We start from the raw sequence: 22,485 nt of genomic DNA on the forward strand, positions 1-22,485 counted from the left end.
TCCATTATTGCGGCAAGCAGTTCTGAAGGTGCAGGTTCCCTCACGTCCGAGTCCATCGGGGGGGGGTCTGGAGATAACGGAGGCGAATTACTGTCGGAGTCCGGCGGTGGGCCTTGAGTTGCGGATCGTGCAAAACGTTCTAGTTTAGTCGCCGCATCTGACTTCTGCTTTTGTGAATGTTTCCCCATATCTATATATCCTAATAGTGCAAGGAGGCCGCCGCCAAGGATTGTATCTTAAAGGAAAGGAAGTTTCAGCTGACAAGATTAGACACAGGATAACTAATGGTGCATGGGGTAACAGCATATATTGCCAGTTTAGTGTATCATGTTGCTTAGTCCAAATCCACAGCAGTTACTTAAGGTGGCACTCATATCCAGCCAAAGCGAGTGGTATGTGCTGCAGCTCCTCAGCTACCACGTGAAGTCTGCCAACCAAGAGCAGCAGAGGGTGACCTGCTAGGTTCCGCAAATTAGGCCTATATCCTTTGGCCACTGTAAAAAACTGTGTAACTTAGTATATAACAGTCCCAGAGCGCATGGGGCACAGCTCCAGTTATTGCGAGGCCCAATGCAAAAGAGCCAGTAGATGTGTGAAGGGGTATAGCTCAGTTCAGCTTCATGGTCAAATAAGGGCACTCCCCTGGGTACCAGTGACAGGGGTCTTTCCTGCCCAAAAACTGCCCTGCTGCTCCCTGGAGACTTGTAGTGGTAGTCTCTTTATATGGAACTGCTGGGGTGAGGAAGTAGCATGTCCCAGCAGAGGGCCAACCTGAGGATGTGAAACGCTGGCTTAAGGTGCCAGTGCTGCCACTAATGATGAATTGGGGGGGCACCCCCGGGGACACCTAGAGCTCCTACTCCAGCCGTACCTTCTAGTGGAGACTTGCGCTTCTGACCGCACCAGTGCCAGCGCCGGATTGTCCGCACTTCCGGTCGCGTCCGGATTCGCAGTCACGCGAGTCCCAGGCTTGAAGCCCAGCTAGGCCGCACCTGGAACTCTGGCGTAGATGCGGCTAGCGGCCTCGTTTTTGCCGAAAATTGCAGCGGAGCCTCTCCTTAACTTCCCCGTGCTCTGGGGTAGGTGCCAGACCACAATTTTGCAGGATATGCGGAGACTTTTGCTAGGGCCCCGGGAGCGCCAAAGATATGCGTGTGTTCGCTTGTCGGCCACGCCCCTTCCCCCAGTCGAACGATTTTTAGTTCGAATCGTTCGATTCTTAGTCGAAGTCGTAGTTGAAGGTAGAAGTAGCCCATTCGATGCTCGAAGTAGCCAAAAAAAAAAACACTTCGAAATTCGAAGCATTTTTTCTTCTATTCCTTCACTCGAACTTAATGAATGGGCCCCTTACAGTGTCATAATTCCCTGTTAAGAAACTAGCTGGGAACATGACCCAGAAAATGGGTCTTCATTCTTTTACGTTGTAAAACAACACTGTACTATGTTGTGACATTACATTATCACTATTTTAGTATTTTTTGGGCTTGTTGTAGATGTAGTAGGATTTGGATCTGCTGGGACTGTGGAGTATAAAATTAATTAGTTAGGGAATGATTAGTGAACAGATAACAAACAGGAATAGCACCCAGGAACTCTCAGAGATAAACCTAGCAATGGGCAGTAATTTTACATGAAAGGCCCCTTTAAATGGTTTAAATTTCGCGCCACTCGGCAGATGTGCGCAGCGTGCGCCATAGAGGACTCGGCAGCCAAGCAAAAGGATCAATGCGGCGGGCGTCCCCGCCGGCCCACTAGACCACCAGGGTGAGTGTTTCTCACAGAAGCAGTTCAAAAATCTGCTGCTTTTGTACATTATTTTTCAGATAGCTTCTGATTTTAATCAGACATTGATGCATGGTGTATTTATTTTTGTTTTCTTACATACCATTGTGAAGGTGAAGATATAAAGGATGATTGAAGGCGAGCATATCTTTTTATATTTATTGAGCCATAGCTAAATAATAATAATGTTTTTATAGGCTAAATATATAGCTGCACACATTTGTTATAATTGATTGTTGCAATTTTTCTGGAAACATTGTGCCAGTGAGAATACTATACCTAATATGACTAATATACTATTACGGTACTTTATGATTACTTCACTGACCCAAAAGCTACCTGTTCTGTTCCATTGTGCCATTATCCTATTATTGTCCCAAATATGAAATTGTGTTTTTTGCTTGTTGAGAGTTGTGGAAGGTTCAACATCAGTCTCAGATTTGCGGGGGGGGGGCAGTCATGAGAGAATGCAATAAAAGTAGTAAAGTAAAGTAGTAGTAACCATTTACAGTAAACTGCTAAGAATCAAGGTTAGCATTTTGTAATTCAATCTTCCACAATAGAGTTTTGATTGTGTAACACAGTTTTTAAAACTAGCTATTGTTGTGTTTTTGGTGCAAATATAATGCCCTTTTCGAAGTTTTTTGCATTGCCCGTATTTTCCAATTAACCATTTTGTACATTCTTTTAGTAGTCTCTTTTTCTTTCTACTGTTAAAGCAAACAACTCAATATTATTACATTTAAAAGCAGAGTCTAAACAACAAATCTTTGTGATGCAAACTGATTCAAAACCTACAAAATCTGCAATTATTCAAACTATCTTGATTCTGTTAAGTTTATACATTGAACAGTTGAAGTGACATTGACAAGGCAGTTAAAGGAAATAGGCATTTATAGTAAATTTTTATTCAAGCTCATTTTACTGAAAGTGTTGACTGAAATACTTGCAGTCAAAGAAATGGTTAAATATTCCCTGGAACGGACCTTTAAGTTGCAAATGTTAAAAAAAAAATAACGTTTAATCCTTTTATCGGATGTTGAATATAAAGGTTTTACCACTGATGGTTTTCATTTCAAATAAGCAAATCATACCCCATAAGTGGATACTTCAAAACAATGCATTTACACTGAAACACCTCATAAATTTAATACATAACACTTGTACTGAGTAGCCTTCATTCACTTAAGTATTTTTCCTCATTTTTTATAATTTGACCACGTGTGTGTTGACATGAATAATTATCTTAAGAAACAGCACTTTATAAAAACCAATGTGTTATAAAGGCAGGTTTCTTTATTGGGGGGGGTAGTAGTTATTTTTCTGGGATGTAAACAACATTTTCTTAGCATAGGAGTCAGCTGGAAAATGTTCTACATTACTCCAGGAATTCATTCCTACATTTTACATGTTGCTCTGCCTAGTGTTATAAAATCTACTGAAAGCTTTTAAACACCCTTTAAAACTTGCGTTAGTGATGATGTCATATGGTCGGATCCACCCAAACAAAACAAAAACCAATTTGTGGTTTCATTTTTACTGGAACCTATTAAAAATGGTTCATATTAAATTGCCTACAATATATCTACATGCTATTAAGCAGTCATATCATCACCAGAAATTAACTGGTCTGTCATGTTACAATTGTAGACTAATACCCAAATGTCCTGTGAAGTCAACTTCATAGAAATTCAGTTGAAATGCTGTTTCTCCCTGGGAAAATAGCTTATAACAAGTATAGCTACAGGGAGAGGGAGTTAGTATAACTTTACTCAGGGACCTCAATTAAAGAGCCACTATGTACACATAGAATGGTGTCTGTGTTACTATAGTATTCAATGTAGGACTGGCCCACCAGATTACCATAACTCCTGGTGGGCTCAGGTGTCAGTGGGCCCACTTGCCTCTGACCATTTGGCTTGTTTCCTGGTCATTCCCTATTTCTATATGGAGAAAAAAGTGGTTTAGTGATGGAGGAACTGACTATAGTATGGAGGGAAAAGGGACTAGGAAAATAAAGAGGTTGAGTGAGGAGGAATATATTTGGAAATAGCCTAAAGTTTTCTGATGGGCCCCTGGCATTTTGATAGTGTATATGTGGTAGAATCCCATATGTATTGCATATGTATAAAGGGATGCACTGAATCCAGTATTGAACTCATGATTTGATTTTGGACAAATCCTATTTGTTCTGCCAAAAAAAATCGAACCCTTAACACTGTCACTCTACTCAGCTGAATGTTCCCAGGTTTCTAGATTTTTCTTAAATTTGAATATGGATTTAAACATTAGATTTGGCCAAATGATAAATCTTCCTCAAAAGATCTGCTAATCAAAAAAAATATTATTTGGTGAATCCCTAAACAATATAGCAATTTTTTTATAGTTTTGTTTGGTTTTTGAAAGAAAACACAAAAAATAGCAATTATTTATAGATTCTAAATGTAGTGATAAGCATATGCAGTATCAGGATTCAGTAACACATTACAAAGCAATAATTAGTTTTGAGCACTAACAAATTATATTGTTGAATATGTAATGGCGTAATAAGATTAAGGAAGAATAATTAATTAAATATTAATTTATAGTATCAGCACAAGCTTTTTGACACACTTTCATAATAATGCATACTGATAATACATGTATAAAGGCAAGAACCACTGTACAGAAAAAATCTATGCCTTTATTTTTTACTGAATATAAAGGGGAAATAAACCTCACTTGCCATAAAGTTTACTTTTACCTTCAATTCACTTTAATACCCAGAAATGATGGCATTGATTATCCACATTATAAATAGGAAAGTGTTTTCTTTCTGTATCTTTCTGAGTATACAAGTTCTGACATGTTTTTGAAGCTAAGCAGGTAGAGTAATACTTCATCTACTTTAAAATAAAACGGTGCTATACACTGGTTCAGAGCCAAGAAAATGAATATCCTCTATAGGAAAAGTGAGGCAATAAAATGAAAAGCAGACACCAAACTCAATTTAAAATTTGAAAGCAAACTTTTTTGGCAGCTTTATTATGCTGTTTTTTGTACAAAAGGAGTCTTTGAGATTGTAAGTAACTATAGCTTGTGTCCATGCACAAATATTTTTTTGAAAATTCATAAATAATAATAAATCAAAGGTATTTTATACTTTATCTATTTTAATGATTGACCTTTTGACTATTAGTATGTGCTGATGCTGACAATTCTTAATAGCTAGATACCCTCTATGAAGTAATGCATTTATAAGATACCTGTTCACATTCTGTCTATATATAACAGATGGCAAAACTGTTTAACAGCTGTATGCACAACCAGCATCTATTCACATTTTTATATATGTACTAAGCCTTTGAAATGTCACCTATACTTTTTAAGTGCTAAAACATCTGTTGGGCTCAAGCAATAATATAAAATAATCTACCAAAGAGACTTGCAAATCAGTCCCAAAACTTGTTTACGAATTGGACTATAATACACATTTCACAGATTTAATCTCAAACATTTCCCCCAAATTCTTCAGGACACTTTATTGTACTGTGTTCAGTTAAGTACATTACTGTTCAAGAATCAACAAAACATTTCTGAATATGCCAGACTTTGCAGTGTAGATAATGTTTTTGAATTGTAACAGGGTTGTCTTACTTTATTAAAAAAATTACAGCTTTCATGGAAAAATTATAACATGGATGCCAACTTATTTGCTGTCATGGCAACTGCAAAAAACACAGACATTTTAACCAAACCCAGACCAGAGAGGCAGAGAGGATGCCAGAGCCATAAAAATAAGATCTTCCACCAAAGAAGAAAAAGAGACTGTGGTGTTAAGAGACTCACACACAGGTAAATAAAGGGAAAGGGGTAACAATTGCAGTCATTGGGGACATTTGTAGTGTATATAGGCATGACATACAGTATACAAACTATTTAGCACTGAGGCCAGTTATTCCACTAAAGCACCTCTGATTCTTCTTACAAACAAAATAATAAATATGAATATGACTAATGAGAGCATGGATTTAAAATGGTTTTATTCTGATCATTAGTAGTACATATTAATACGAATATGCAAAAGTTTATCGCTTTCTCACTGACTTTTGTATTTTTTCTTATATCCTTGCTATAAGGAGCAACACCAACAACTAATTGTTGTGTTTAAATAACAGTGCCTAATACCATAAAATTCTATAAGCTAATCTGTTTACATTCAGATATAAGGAAAATGTCATTAATGGCTAAGAAACCACAATAGTCATCACTGTTTTTTTTGTGTAACTTATTTTTTTATTGGTTTTTAAATATGTCATATAATACTTACAACTTTGCTTTTCTTGCAGCACAAATATTGTACACAAAAAAGTCATTTACCATGGCAAGTAAACAATAAAATAACAGGATTTGGATCTGAGTTATTTTGTGTCAAATAAGAATATGTTAGCTATATATATAGAAGATTTTCAACCTCATTCCACAGTGGTTGAATTATTGGGCAGTCCCAAAAAATATGCCTCGAGATCCGCAATTCCTGCAGTACAAATGGGAACGTTGTGGGAATAAATTGTGCAGTTTGTCCAGGGTAAAATACCAGAAAGTCGATATTTTGTATATATGTTCCCTTTGCCGCACACAGGTGGCCATATGGTTAGCATTGTCCCATATTAGGGGCCACTCTCTGGCAGATACGGGTTGTGGGAGAGCCTGGTCCCAATTATCCATATACTGCTGGAAAAAAGTGGTGCAAAGTGCCCTAAGGTAGGCCTTATGAACATGGCTGACCTGCTTCATCTAATGCTGCTCTCTGCAATGTGCTAGGCAGAGCTGATCTTTATGTTAGTGAGCACTCAAGGGTGCACTCTTGCGTTGGGTTTCTAAATTACCCTTCCAGGCCAAGTTGGCAGCTCATTGATATTTGGGTCCCACCATTGGGCTTGTCCAACTGCTTGATCAGATAGGTTGATTCTCCAGGTTACAATAAATTCTCATTATCATTGACATGACTCATTATCATAATTTTGATGTATGGCCTGTTGGTGATCCTTGCTCAAAATGACACCATTTACCTGGATATCAGCTAGCACTGTAAGGGGGTTATTTACTAAACTCTGAAAATGTCTCAATATTTTCTTAAAAGCACTTTGACCAAACTCCAGTGCACATTTTTACCACATTTATCAATAAATTTACTCGAAAAAGGTGTGGGAAAAGACTGAAAACCACAAATTTTTAAGATAATTGTACGAAACCCCTGGCAGATCTTCCAATTGTAAATGGGACATCTGCCATTGACATCTACATGACCTCTGCAGGTTTGAGATGGAGTATTTTTTATCTGGATTTTTAGCAGCCTCAGGGTTTAATAAATCACAAGAAAATTTCGGATTTTTTTATCTACAAAAAAATGGTTTTCCCTTTAAAAACTCATACCAAAAAAAATTAGAATTTTTCTCTGGCAAGCAGTCATCTCACATTTTCATCAATCTGCCCCTATGTAGGCACGTACATGTACCAATGGTGGGGCAACAATGTAAAACTAGCCTGTCTGACTATATTGTGTGGAGCATATAATAATCTCTCTAATGCTTTATTTACCAGTAGGTCTTTCCAGCTAACACAAGGTCACCCATTCCAACTAAATATTCGGAAGGGGGTTTTTTTTTTACAGTGAGAGCTGTGGAGATGTGGAATTCTCTCCCTGAATCAGTAGTGCAGGCTGATACATTAGATAGCTTTAATAAGGGGTTGGATGGCTTTTTAGCAAGTGAGGGAATACAGGATTATGGAAGATAGCTCGTAGTACAAATTATCCAGGCACTGGTCCACATGCCATCTCGGAATCAGGAAGGAATTTTCCCTCTCTGAGGCAAATTGGAAAGGTTTAAAATGGCGTTTTTTGGTCCTCTGGATCAACTAGCAGTTAGGTTAGGTTATTTAAAGACTTAAAAGGTTGAACTTGATGGACGTGTGTCCTTTTTTTAACCTAACATACTATGTTACTATGTATAGATAACCTTTTTTGTCATGCTAAATTTGTTTATGCACGCACCATACACGCAGAAGAAGTAGCCTGATACTGTAAATATATTTACTGCATTATAATATTTTGAAAATGTTCCATTTGATATTATTACAGATACTGACATGATAGCAAAAATTATTGCTCTACTTTATGCTATGTGCACAACACATTCATTTTATTGCTCCCCAAACCGATTACATTCATATCTATGCGTAATTAGTTTACACATTACTAAATTACTGACAGATTAAACATGAAATAGTGCAGTTCAAACTCCAGCATATAGCTGCCAGAAAGGAAATTAATATGGATTCAAATGGTCCTGTGAGACCTGCGTTTAAATAGCAAAAATCTATAAAGGCTGCTTGCATTAGGAAATCTCTATCGCTGCCATGTCTGTGGTTAATACTTTGTGAATTTCGCTAATTTGACAGAGTTATATGAGAAATGAAAAGTATAGCCAGTTTGTTTAGAAAATGAAAAGCTGGAGCTTTCTGTTATTTTTAAAGAGAGAAATTTCCTTTCTGTGCACAGTGGGGCATATTTTTTAATGGGGAGCAAAGAAACTTATAACAAAACTCATAACATGACATCAATAATGTATTTACTTTTTTACAGAATTATTGAGGACTTTTTCTATTCTTACATTGAGAAGCATGCCACGTTTAGTCTTGAATGGAGACTGTTAAGTACGTTATGGAAATACTGTACCAGGTTTGAATTCATAGAAATCTGAATTAAGACTTTTAAATATTCAAATACTGTTTCTGTCTAAAGTTGTATGTGTCATTGATAATAATGAGTCTGGGAACAGCATGTTGTCTAGCAGTGCACTTTCCCGTCGATCGAATGCACTATTCCTTCGATTCGTACAATCTGAATATGGACCTATTCTATCGGAAAAAAAAAACTTTGACTTAATTTCGGTTGGTCTTTTTAAATTAGAATTTTTAAGTTTTTTAAATTCGAAATTCGACCCTTGATAAATATACCCCTTAATGTTATTTTTCCCTTCGAACAGGGTTACCGTTTAAAGAAGCAGAAAACATTTGCATCGAAATAATAACTTTACAAGTTACCCAATGAGATTTTTTTTACCATAACTTTTAACATAACTGTTGAATGAACCTTAACAAAAGTGGCCCTGTAAGCTTTTAATTGAAACGTAAAAATTAATTCAACTAATCGAGAAAGGGTTAGTTAATGGCAGACTCCAGAATCAATAAGAAAATGGCAGTAACTTTTGAAAAACAGCATGGTTGCAGCAAGAAAAATGTTAGGTTGAGGAAGCACACTAATAAAACTTATATTTCAACAAATATTTCATGTAAAGCTACAATCTATATTGATAAATCTTTACCAAGTCATGTGGAAAAGTGTCACCTTTAATGATATATCTTTCTGCAGACTTGCTGTACTTTATTCTCTTTAGAGTGGAGAGAGTTTTACACTATACTTGAAGGAAGGCTAAAACCTAAAACCGAATATAGCTAAAGAATATTATATTTTATATACTGAACTTATTTTACAAGACGGAATGTTTATAGAAGTAATGAATCCAACCTTTAGGGGGTTATTTACTAAAACACAACTTTTTTTCTCGCTTTATTGAAAAAAAAATAGACCAAACCTCCAAATCCGAATCCCCTCAATTTAGCAATAATTATTATTGGAAAAAAACAAAACAGAGTAACAATTCAAATGTGCAAATTGTTCGATTTGATACTAGCATCGTGCATTTTTTTTCAATTGTCACATGTCAACCTTGAATTTGTATAGTTCTCAAGTTAAAACCTGAATCAAAAAACATGAAGTCAAAAAATTATCTTAGAAAATGGTTAAAGGGACCTCTGCCATTGAATTTTATATGAATTCAGCAGGTTTTAAGTTGGAGTATTTTAAATTTTTGATGCTTTGGGACATAATAAATCTATAAAAATTTTCTTTTTTTTCTCTCTAAAACTCAAGTTTAGAGAAACCCAACCTTTAATAAATATTAAAGTTATCACAGATGCTCCCCATCTTGGATTTTGTGTGCTCAATCACTGTTGAAAAACTAGGGGATTTTAAGGGGCCCATTTACTTAGCTCGAGTGAAGGAATAGAGGAAGAATTTCGAATGGTCGAATATGGCTACTTCGACCATCGAATGGGCTACTTCGACCTTCGACCTTCGACTTTGAATCAAACGATTCGAACTAAAAATCGTCGACTATTCGACCATTCGAAAGTCGAAGTACTGTCTCTTTAAAAATTACTTTGACCCCCTAGTTCGTCACCTAAAACCTACCAAAGCAAATGTTAGCCAATGGGGAAGGTCCCCATAGGCTTCCCAATAATTTTATGATCTAAGGAAAATCCTTCGATCGATGGATTAAAATCCTTCGAACCGTTCGATTCGAAGGATTTAATTGTTCGATCAAACGATTATTCCTTTGATCTTCGATCGTAGGAATAGTGCTAAATCCTTCAAATTTGATATTCGAAGTCGAAGGATTTACATTCGGCAGTCGAATATCGAGGGTTAATTAACCCTCGATATTCGACCCTATGTAAATCTGCCCCTAAATGTCATTATCATGATGTTAAGGGGCCATTTATGATTGCCTTAACTTTTAAAAGGTTGTTGAGGTTTTTTTTTTTTTTCAGCACAAAATCCTACGAGTTTGGTAAATCTAGGATTTGGTAAACTTTATGACTTTGTGCCTGAGCACAAAAGCTTGGTCAATCATAAATGGGACACTTAGATTCTATATATTTGGTATATTGTGAGTTGTCCCCTAAGCTCAGGTGATTTCTCCCATCAGTCCCTCAGTCTTATATATGGAATACTTACCAAACTACATTGACTGAAGATATTATTTATTTTATTGATCTGTTATAAACATTTATGTAGCGCTTTGTAGCACATTCACATATACAGATGCAGCCACTTTGGTTTGTCTGTTTGACACAGAATAACTAAACACAGATATCCCATTTATCTCATTTAACACAGAAAACTGTGACATAACATCCCATCTAATTAAAGTATTCACCATTGTGAACAATGGTGCTTTGGTATGCTAATGAAAAGGTTAAATGCATTAAATGAGTTAAGATAACTTTAGATAACACAGTTTCTTCAATTAACTCTGAGTCATGACGCATTTAACTCACAAATCCAAGTGGCTTCATCTGTATGTAGTAGATATGTAATATGTTTTAAATGAGGCAAGAGAAATCAAATACTAAAAAGAACATTTTATGGATTAGAAGACCAGAAAAAAATTAACTCATACACAGAGGACCGTCAGATAAAAAAACACTCCTAGGCAAGTATCAGAGGAATTGGCTAAGATGCAATTTGTTACTATATAGTCATCAGTAAGAAGAATATGTATAGAATTCACAAGTGGTCATTTTTCTTTTAAACCTACAATTTATTAAGGGGGTTATTTATCAAAGGTCAAATTTCGAAGTCATGTGAATTTATACAAAAAAGTATAGTAAATCTTCCCAATAGATTTATGAATAGTGACGAGTGACTGTCCTGTTTTGTGTCGCCGTATAATGGGTGTAAAAAAATTTTATGCGTGACAAATTTTTCTCACTCCAAATGCATTAAAGTCAATTGGCTTCTTTCTTGTGGTGACTTTTTTGTCTCAGCAACTTTTTTGTCTAAGCAACTTTTTTGTCTCTGCGAATTTTTTGTCCAAATGCATGCCCATTTTTTCTTATGCCGACTTTTTTGTCTCAGTGACAATTTTGTCTTGGAGACTTTTTTGTCATGGCAAAATTTTTCACAGCGGATTTTTCGGAGTTTCACAAAAATTTTTTGCTCCTGGCAAAATGCCTGCAAATACATGCCTGGTGAAAAAAATTGCTCATCACTATTTGTGAACTGTGATAGTGAACTATTGTTGTTCTGTCCCCGCAAATGAAAAAGGCATGAAAAGCAAAACATGAGTTATTTATAAATATATTTTGTCAAAAGTATTCTATTTTTTATTGGTGATAATCAAATTGTATTGAATTATTTTAATAAATTTGCTCCTATAGGTTATAATGATTATAAGTAAAAGAAAATACTGAATCATGAAAAGATTATAGGGCTCATTCACTTACCCTGATGCAGTGAGCAAAGTGCAGTTTTGGACACAATCACAATGTTTTGCACCAGTTTTCAGAGAATTCATGTTTCATTGCATCACAGTTGAGCTATGTCTGACTCTTGTGCACTGCATCCGATGCACCTGCATCTGATCTGTCAAAATAGATGCAACTGCGTGTGCACGTTGCCATGAATTGGATGCAGTTGCACTGAATAGTTTCAAGTCTGCCAGGTGTTGGAGGTATGCCTGGTTAGGAGGTGGCAGAAGGTAGCTCCAGCGTTCACACAGTGCCATGCTTCAAAATGTGCAGCAGTGCTCAATTCAGAATGGAAGGGAAGAGTTCAACTATTTGGGCGCAAATATAGGCATGGGATTTGTTATCCGAAAACTAGTTACCCAGACATTCAGATTTTTAACTTAACACAAGTGTTAAAAGCCCATAACTTTGACAACCATGAAGTCAAAAAACATGTTCCATTTGTTAAAGGGACTGCCCTTGACTTTTACATGACTTTGACAGGTTATAGATGGAGTATTTTCCAATTCAACGTTTTTTGTAGCTTTGGTGCATACGCATCTCCAAAAATTCGAGTTTTTCCCCTTTAAAAACTCAACCAGAAAAATTTGAGAAGTATAATTAGTTTTCTATACAAAACATATAGTTAGACAAACTATTTAATTTCTTAATCTCATCACTTTATTTATTAAATCAAATACTGAAAAATAATGAAAAATCACATTTAAATTTCAAATGCAAAATCTTTTATTTTATGTTTCCTTTTATGTATTTATTTATTTTTTAATACAGATCTTGTTGTTACTTAAGAATGGTGAGAACATGTTACAGACTTGTAACACAGAGATGTGGCTCCCCTGTTTCCTGTCCCTAAAGTGGTTAATTAGTTTTTATTGATACTTGATACTTATGTAAGTGCAGCAACAGGATTTATTCATTTCTTTTTAGTAGATGTGTCAAACATCAATGAGAAAATGTAAATGTAAAGCAATTGGTTGCCGGCACTCACCTCCGCCATTCGATCATTTCGCCGGGTGCTAAACCAATTCAATATAAAGTCCAAAAATAAAAGGAAACACTCACGGCATAAAGGTTGTTAGAAGTCCTTTACTGAATCATATAAACATCTATACGTTTCGGTACCCCAAGGGACCGTCATCAGGATGTGTATATATATAGGACGCAATGGTGCACACCAATAACATAGGTGAGACCCGGGTGACAGTAAGATTGGTTGTAAGTATCTGAAAAGTAACGGCACTCTCAGGCTTTGTATAGCAAAAAACAAAAATGGTTCCTTATTAGTCTCAAAGTTTCGAGCCCGCACAGGGCTCTTCGAAGATAAATAAAGAACCATTTTTGTTTTTTGCTATACAAAGCCAGAGAGTGCCGTTATATATATATATATATATAAGAAAGGCTGTAGCGGCACGCACTCCGGTTCAGTAAAATTTCAACTTTTATTTATCTTATGTGATACATAATAAAAGCATCAACGTTTCGGTCCATGGTCTGGGACCTTTGACAAGATGCATTAACTCATTTAAAAAACAGGCAATGAAAGTGGCAAATATAAAGGTTTAACAAATCCCGCCTTGTTGCTGACATCACACTCAATTATGTTAATAGGGGCTTAATTAAACAAAAAATGAAAAAATGAACTCAGTACAATAATGAGTAGAATTTTGTCGTGTATTAAGGAACAATTCTAATCAATCCACATGTGAGAAACAATTGACACAGATGAGGGAGCGATTCATTTGCCGTGGTTATGATATTAAATCACTTGATGTGGCACTACAGAAAGCGAGACTTAAAATTTCTGAGCAAACACCAGACGATCCCATTCCAAAAACAAGTCCGCTCATAATGTCTACTTGTTTCACTAATATGTCTGCCTCTCTGAATCAAGTTTTCAGAACTAACTGGCACATCATTAAAGCAGACGACATGTTGGGTCGTCTTTGCCCTGATCCACCTATGATGGGTTACCGATGTGGACGAAGTCTCCGTGATCTTTTAGTATCCAGTGACCCAGTTCAGTGCTATAGTGAGAGTCCAACGGCGACTACTTGGCTTCCTTCCAATAAACCAGGGTGTTTCAAGTGCCCATCCTGCTTGTCGTGTAGATCTATGACACCAGGTACGAGTTTTGCGCACCCCCTAACCGGCCATAGATATAAGATTCGCCATCATATAACATGCACTACAACGCATGTGATTTATCTCATTACCTGCCCATGCGGGCTTTCATATGTGGGCAAGACGGATTTAATGTTGCGACTTCGCATCGATGCGCACAGATCAGCAATCAATACGGCCTTTAGAGATCAAAAAACCACTAAACCGGTGGCTACACATTTTCTAGAGATGGGCCATAGGGTCCCAACATTAAAATTTATCGCGATTGACCACATTCCTATGCCCAGAAGGGGTGGTGATATATATCGTCTTCTCCTACAACGCGAAACCTTTTGGATAAAAACATTAGATACCCTCTCTCCCAAAGGTCCGAATGAGTATTGCACATACAGCTGCTTTTTGGCTAAAAGATAATATGTTTTTATTCTAACTATAATATTTTCTATTTATTCTACTCATTATTGTACTGAGTTCATTTTTTCATTTTTTGTTTAATTAAGCCCCTATTAACATAATTGAGTGTGATGTCAGCAACAAGGCGGGATTTGTTAAACCTTTATATTTGCCACTTTCATTGCCTGTTTTTTAAATGAGTTAATGCATCTTGACAAAGGTCCCAGACCATGGACCGAAACGTTGATGCTTTTATTATGTATCACATAATATAAATAAAAGTTGAAATTTTACTGAACCGGAGTGCGTGCCGCTACAGCCTTTCTTCTATGATACAACATTGACACAGCACCCGGAAGCTGAATATCGGAGTTGAATATCAAAGTATAGCGTGTGCGGACGCCGACGGCATTATATATATATATACATATACATATACATATTTATATATATATATATATATATATGCTTATATACTGGCTTGACACAGGATGCAACGTTTGCATGCCATGAATTCATACTACGCACTGCAGGGATTGGAGAAGCGGAGCACCATCATTGTAGACCCATGTCGGGAGCAAGATTTTTATATAGGTAAATATTTTTATCTACAGGAGGGGTTGCTATTTTTAACTGCAAAGGATTTATAAGGGGAAGGGGAACGCTGAGTAAGTGACCCTATATGGATATAAAAGTGTTTTTTGTTTTATGTGCAGGAACTCCACATTGTAAAAGTTTGGATTGTGCAATTGTTTTTATCTTTTCCTGATAATTATATGAGAAATGCTGCTACACAATTGGTTTGTATAGTGTATTTCATAGTAATGTCTTAGCATTGTTAACTGTTCACCCTGAAATACCTTGTGAATATTTAAATAAACCTGGGAATTGAGTGTTATTATAAATGTGTGGTGTTCATATATAAAGAAGCTCTAACCTGCCATATTTTTATTATTTTTATTATTATTTTTAGAATTATTACCAGAATAATCATTTAATCAAATAACGCTTAAATAAAAAAAGATCATATTAGGGATTACCAGTTCCCTTTCACTGGACTTTGTAGAGGTACTAGAGATCATTTGCAAATGGGGTGCATAGTAACACTAACTAGAAGACTGATCTTTGTACATGCACTGGGCTTTGGAAAGCCTTAGTTCTTTTTATTTCTGAGGTTAGGGACTGGTGCATATTGTGCACTCGAGCCATATATAACCTTATATGGCCTGCTGGAGGAGGATAAATAACCAAGAAGGATGGCAGGCTAGCTCTGCAAGCAGAAGTCAGATGAAAGCAGGATGAGGAGATGCTGTCTGATGAGGAGGAGGATGAAGTGAAGAGGAATGGCTGCCCATATCCATGTTGGGACAGCACATAACAGCAAAAAGAAGGGGGACTGATGTGCTTGATAAGCTGTCTACTACGCATAATCAAATAAGTTAATTGCCCTTGACGATATCATCTGTGCAAGATAGTGCTTATGTTGGTAAAGAGCCCTACAGTAAGAAGCATTCATGAAATGCAAAATTATAAATAATTCACGTGTCCCTGCTGTAAGTGTGTTGCCTCAGTGAAATTTAAAACTAGAACCTTTGATTTTAGTTTAGGATCAGGTTTACTATCATTTAAATTGGGGGATCCTGAAGGATTCCTGTTCTTCAAATATTTATATTTTATACTTATTAATGCTTTTCTAAAGAAAACTTCTAAAGTATCCACAAATCAACACAGTTATCAAAGCAGGTGAATGAGTCAGTTTCTCTCCCATTCTGCTCTATTTGGTGTGAGAGCTCAGCAGCAGCACCAAGGTCTAACACCCCTCTGAAAGCAAAATTACAAGAATGAGTGGTGGATTCATGAGTGTTCATGATTCAGATAACTTTAATTATAATCACTGATAAATTTGCCCTAAATTATTTTTGAATAAATAGTGTATGTTATGGGCTAACACCAAATAAAAAATGAGAAAAACATAAGAAAGATCTCTCAAGTTAATGGGTTTACTGGTAATCCTTTCTGAAACTTAGAAATGAATATTCAATATATTCCATTTCAGACTCTTGACAGGCTATTGATTAACTTATTTTCCCAACAATTTTCTGACGGCTTAGTGCGGATTACATTATTGTTTGATACCTATCTAGAGATTGCCTTTGAAAATCATGTAGGAAACCTTTGAAGGGTTTTTCTGTCAATTGCTTCTCAATAGAAGGGCCTTCAGCTTTTGTACATAGTGACAGCTTCACATCTTTTTGAATTAAAGCAATCAGATGTTAGTGAGGATTTTCTCTGCAAGTCTGAAAAAGACTAAAGAAGCATTCACAGCATTTGTTACATTGGAATAATAAATTACTAAGCATAATCTAATTGCAGTTATAATGCCAGTTCTTTTGACACAACTCACAATAATATACTGTAAGTATTTGTATTAATTTTATTTACTGCTCCCAGAACTATTTAAATATTTGGAGTGAATTTTGTCCCTTCTTAATACATACTTTTCCATGTAAGTCACACAATATCACAGTGAAACCACACACTGTTTCATCAGATGCAACAAACCGGCAGGTATAAGAACTGCCACACCATTAATATTTACTTCTTGCCTTCCATGTCAACCAGTTATATTGGAAATCTCCTTAGTCTACCCCCTGTCTATCTAAATAGTTTTCAGGGCAGTAGTGTAACTACCAAGGAAGAAGATCTGGGGTACACGGGGCCTTGTGTAGTCTGCTTCTTCAGTAGTCACCCACACAAAATTGAATCGGGACCTGGCCCCAAAAGTTGCTCTCCTGTGTCCAGGCATTGTGTTTGGAAGACATTGACAACATGGGAGCCTCTTTAAAAAAAAAAAGAAAGAATTGCAATGGCATAGTGAAAAGTAGTTTTCCTAGCAAGGTAGGCTCATGTACAAGCTATATGCAGACTGTGAAACAGTCTGACTGCTTACCTCTGCTCTGTAATGGTTCTGCTCCTGCAGAGAGTGTATTTTCGTATTGAAATCTGCTCAGAGTATCTGCACACTGAGCCTGTAGATGCAGAACCATCACAGAATGGAGGTGAGTGGTCCCCGTTGTCTGACTATAACCTTACACAAAAGTGTTTACTCATGCATTCTCTTGCTTTGGCTCCTCAAGGGAGCCATTTTTCCCTAAGTGCAAAATGAAGCTTCCCCTGATTTGGCTTTTTTATGTGTAGCGCTATAGTAAATTGTGTGTATTGTACACCACTATTGAGCTCCACTCCCAGTAAATGTGCCCCGGATGAGACCTATAATCTTAGGGAGTGAGCCCTCGCAGCGGTGTGGAGGCAGGGTGTAGTGCTACTGTAAATGGATTCAGGGTTTAATAATTGGGCACCAGTGGTTCTTATAACTTAAACATGAACTGATTTATTGAACATACACAATCATCAGTGGAGTATACAATAGAGCATGACAGGATTTGGTATCACATTGAATAAGCAATACTCACAGCACCTTTTGGTCAATATTAGTCCCCACAGGCAAGAGGACGTGCTCAGCAGCAATAAAGGTACAACCAGCTTTCAGCCTTTCCCTACGTGGAACCTGAGGGGAATCTATCTACCCTGTTCCTATACACTTAGTCCCTACTTCTGGGCTATTAGTACCCGGGATCTTAATCCCTCTGACTCTCCTCGTCGGAGCCCTGAGCTGCTCAGCTAAAAAACCTGTCTATCTGTCACTCCTAGAGTGACCTATAATGGTGAGTAGCCTATCCTGACTAATCCTAAGACAATCAGGTTCCACTCAGACTCAGCACAAAATGGACACTGAAAGCATGGCTTCAGAGCCTTTTATAGCCTAGCACAGTGCCATCTGCTGGTCACTGTGAGAAGTAGCAGGGGGCTTAGCTTAGAGCAGAAAGAGCAAACAGTACCCCTCCCAACTGTATTTTAGGACCCAAATAGGTGTCCATAACACTGAGGGACTGCCTGCACAAAATACTAGGGGTGGCTATTTTACACAACCCTACATATGCATTCCACTGCAAGGGAGCAAAGAAATGTAATTGTTTCAAACATTCCTCTTGTGGGAACAAAGGTCGGCCCAAAGATTCCTCTTTTCACAAATGGGTACCTTCACTTGAGCACACGCAGGCAGATATAATTTAGTGCAGGGGCTTCTCTCAGCCTGCAAAAATATGCAGGCTGAGAGCAGAGGAGACTTCAGCTCCATGTGCCCATAGCCTTAAGGTCATAGTTTGTTTAGAGTCTATTACAGGATACACAGTCCCACAGATGACTAAGATAAAGTAAAGGCATTTGTAGGATGAACGCAGGTAGCGAAGAAGTCATGTCAATATTTCAGCCAAAGCCGATGCAGGTGAAACGGGTTTGGGAACAATTAGGATGACAATGCCTAAATGCTGTTTCCAAAGCATATATTTATATGTATTGAGCATAGCACCTCTAAAAATACTCTAAGTGACTCTGGTTTAAACACACTTCTACCTGAGGCTTCTATATTGCCTCCCTTGTATCGCTGTTCACTGACCACAGCCTTCTTCTCACCTCCAATTTTCTCTACCATTGTGTATATCCTCTGCCTTTCTCTAAAAAAAATCTTTTTTAAGGTAGTTGTGGACTTTGCGTGGCCTTTGATAACGCAAGATAAAACAGATGTCTGCAGACAGCAAAGCTAAAAATAAACACAATGAAATGATTACAAAAAAAATACACAGGAAAAGCAATGTGTGGCAACACTTTCCTAAGTCATGCATACCAGCATTTCCTTCCACAGAGGGAAGTTCTAGGAGCAGATCCTTTCTCTGTGAAGAGTTCCCACATCTTCATCTGTCAATTCTGTCATTGATAGTATGTCCCTTTTCTTTTTTCCCTAACCTGAGAAAATGGCAGTAATGTGAAAACATAACTACAGTGTGCATGTTGTACCCCTTCAAATCCTTATGCAGCCTGAAAATGTCACAAATACAAACAGATAAATATGCAAACTGTACATGAAAAGAGAAAGGGGTGCAGAATAATCACATTTTAAATATCTTAATGAATTAAGAAGCATATATAGAACTCTTCAGCCTCTCTCACATGGATTTTAAGAATTCAATTATATATCATATGTTTTCACATAATAACATCATTGTAAGCATCAGCTTTGTGTGAGCAGTTATTAGTGATTCCTCGACAAAGGGCATCAAGCACACATTACTCCACAGACCTGCTCTAAGTGTTTCTGCTAATGATTTTCCTCCCTCACACATATTGATTCATTCATTTCACTGATAAATTAAAGCTGGATTGCACTAAGAACATCCTCTTGCAACAATTGTGCATGCGTATCTGTATGTGTTAGTGATAATCAAGCATTCTTGTGTCACTTTAATTTTTATTATGTATTTATTGCAGGAATCTTTGTAGTAGATATAGGTAACCAACAGCTTCCAACCCCATATTAGCAATAGTTTAGCAATATCTAGTTGGCTAAACCTGTTTTGGACATTGAATAAACTGTATACCTATATTGTTCTTCCAGCACGTTCTTCTCCTATGGTGCACATGGTGCGCATTTTCTGGTTTTACAAGCCGGAGTGAAAACGCCATTGCGCAATGACGTATTTAAAGGGACTTTCTGGCCACATCCATTTAGCGGCTCCTCCCGAAGTGAAAAGCGCCTGCTACAGGCAGAAGTGGAGCCTAGACCAGGGATCCCAGCACTTGTTCTGGATTTAGGGTGCCGATCGTGACACCTGTCTTGCAGTTGGCTTTCCAATACTTATTTGGTTGTATAAGTAGTGCAGGGGTTCTTTTACCTCTACCTCACCAAACCAATTATGCACAGACCTTGCTTTTTGTACCTGGGCCTTATTGAATTTGATTAGAAAAGGGCTTTCTTCAAACTGTTGCCACAAAATAGGAAACACAGAATCATCAAGAATATACCAGCGGGGCGTGGCCTGGACGCTGAGGAAGATGGCAGCTTAACCTCACAGCTCCTCCAGTTGCACTCGCCATAAGCCTACATAAGCGCCCTAATCTTACTTGAAATGCCATAAAACTAACCTCCTGGGGTTCCCTTTACCCTCCAGTATCTAGTCAGCATTCGGCACCGATTTACAGCCCCAGAACCGGTTATCCGTGAGGCGCGAAAGGCGAGTGGCTTGCACGTCTCCTGGAGCAGAAGTCCCCGACAAAGTCAGCTTCTATCGCTGCGGTGAGGAAAGGCCAGACAAGAACTGGGGGTGCTGCTATCTTGGAGCCTGCAGGGCCAATGTCACGCAGCGCGATCAAGCTAAGTAGCATCGCGTGTTGAAGTCCCCACCAACTCTTCACTGCATAGCCGGCACTACCCGCCGGAACGATAATCGCACCGAAAAAAACCCCAGCTCACAGACAGTGAGAGAGGTAGGGTGTCTCTACAGCCCCTTCACAGAGAACCTCTTGAGGCCTGAGGTGGGGAGAACTGTCTGGGCTAAATAACCCTGAACGTGAAGAGAATAGTCAGGAAATCCTGCGCAGCACTGTTGGCCTACTCACTGTCAGGCCTCAAGGGACCTAATTGATGGCTGGTTCCCATTAGCCCTGGACACTACCCTCTTTCAGGGACTAATACCACAAGCAGACACGTGGGATATAAGGCCTAAACAAGCTCCCAGAGTAGGGAACAATTCCAGGCTCCTATGGCCTTAAAACTGTGACTCACCAGTGTGTCCCCAGAGAGTACTGGGTCTCTCCGGAAGTCGGTAGATGAGCCACATCATCACCCCAGCTTCAGAGCATACTATAAGGACACTTGGGCATAAATCTCCACATAAACCCTCTATACAAAGCTACAATAGAGGCGGTGCCACTCATTACTCAAAAGCATCATCATCAAGGGTCAGCAAACAAGACAAGCACTTATACAAGACTCATACCTTATCACACAGGCACGTTCAGTGAACTGCCACTGCCTGTAGTGCTACTCTACCAACCACACCTTAAAAAACAACCACTACAGATTTAACAAAGTTGACAAACTTATTCCTTCAAAAGCAATTTGTCTCTAATTAAGCCCAGCAGGTGGAAGCAAGTTCTACACAAACTTCCCTACAGATCCACCACTTATCTTCTCTCCAACATCATGACGGGAGGCAGACAGAAACAAGCATCTAACCCCTCTGAGGGATCATCAGACTTTTTTAGGAGCAGAGCTGCAACAACAAAAGCTGCAAAACAATCCACTCCAGCTACAGAACAAGAGTTGGAATCCCCTTGCACCAAAAAAGATATAAACGAATTGAAATCCCTCCTCTTCTGCTTTAAAGATGAGATTCAAATGGAAATACGAAACTCTCTCACCGAAGTCAAATCAGAAATCACGGCATTGGACCAAAGGGTCCTCCAACTAGAACAGATCCAAGACTCTGTCCAGGACACTGCTTCTAACATGGAAACCCTCATACGGGACCCTCAAGATGTGCTTGAGGACTTGGAAAACCGCACCAGAAGAAATAATCTATGTCTTCGAGATATACCTGAAACACTTTCCTCCCTAAATACTTCAAGGCGTTTATACCTGAAACGGAGGATAAGTTCCTACTTTTGGACAGAGCACACAGAGCACTAAGCGCCAAACCAAAACCAAATATGCCTCCCAGAGATGTAATAGTGCATTTTCATTATTTCCAGACCAAAGGGTCCATCCTGAAAGCATCCCGAACAAATCAGATAGAAATAGAAGGGATAACCCCGAAAATCTATGCTGACCTAGCTACCACTACTCTACAAAAGAGGAAAGATCTCAAAACCTTGATGGAAATACTTCGACAAAAAGACATACCATATAGATGGGGATTCCCCTTTAAACTTACTTAACAGCACAATGGGATAACATACACAGTCAGACACCCCGCTGACATAGATGATGCACTACCTTACTTTCAAGACCCTCCATCTGCTCCTTCTGAAGCAGAGATGCAAGACACGGTCGAACAGGACTTATCGGCATAATTGGTTGTTGAGAGACATTGAGAGAGACCACCCTGGCCCAATGCAAACTGGATGGCAGTTAGCCTATCAATTATAGCAGACATA

This window comes from Xenopus laevis, chromosome 4S (genome assembly GCF_017654675.1).
Source record: "Xenopus laevis strain J_2021 chromosome 4S, Xenopus_laevis_v10.1, whole genome shotgun sequence".
NCBI classification, from domain to species: Eukaryota; Metazoa; Chordata; class Amphibia; order Anura; family Pipidae; genus Xenopus; species Xenopus laevis.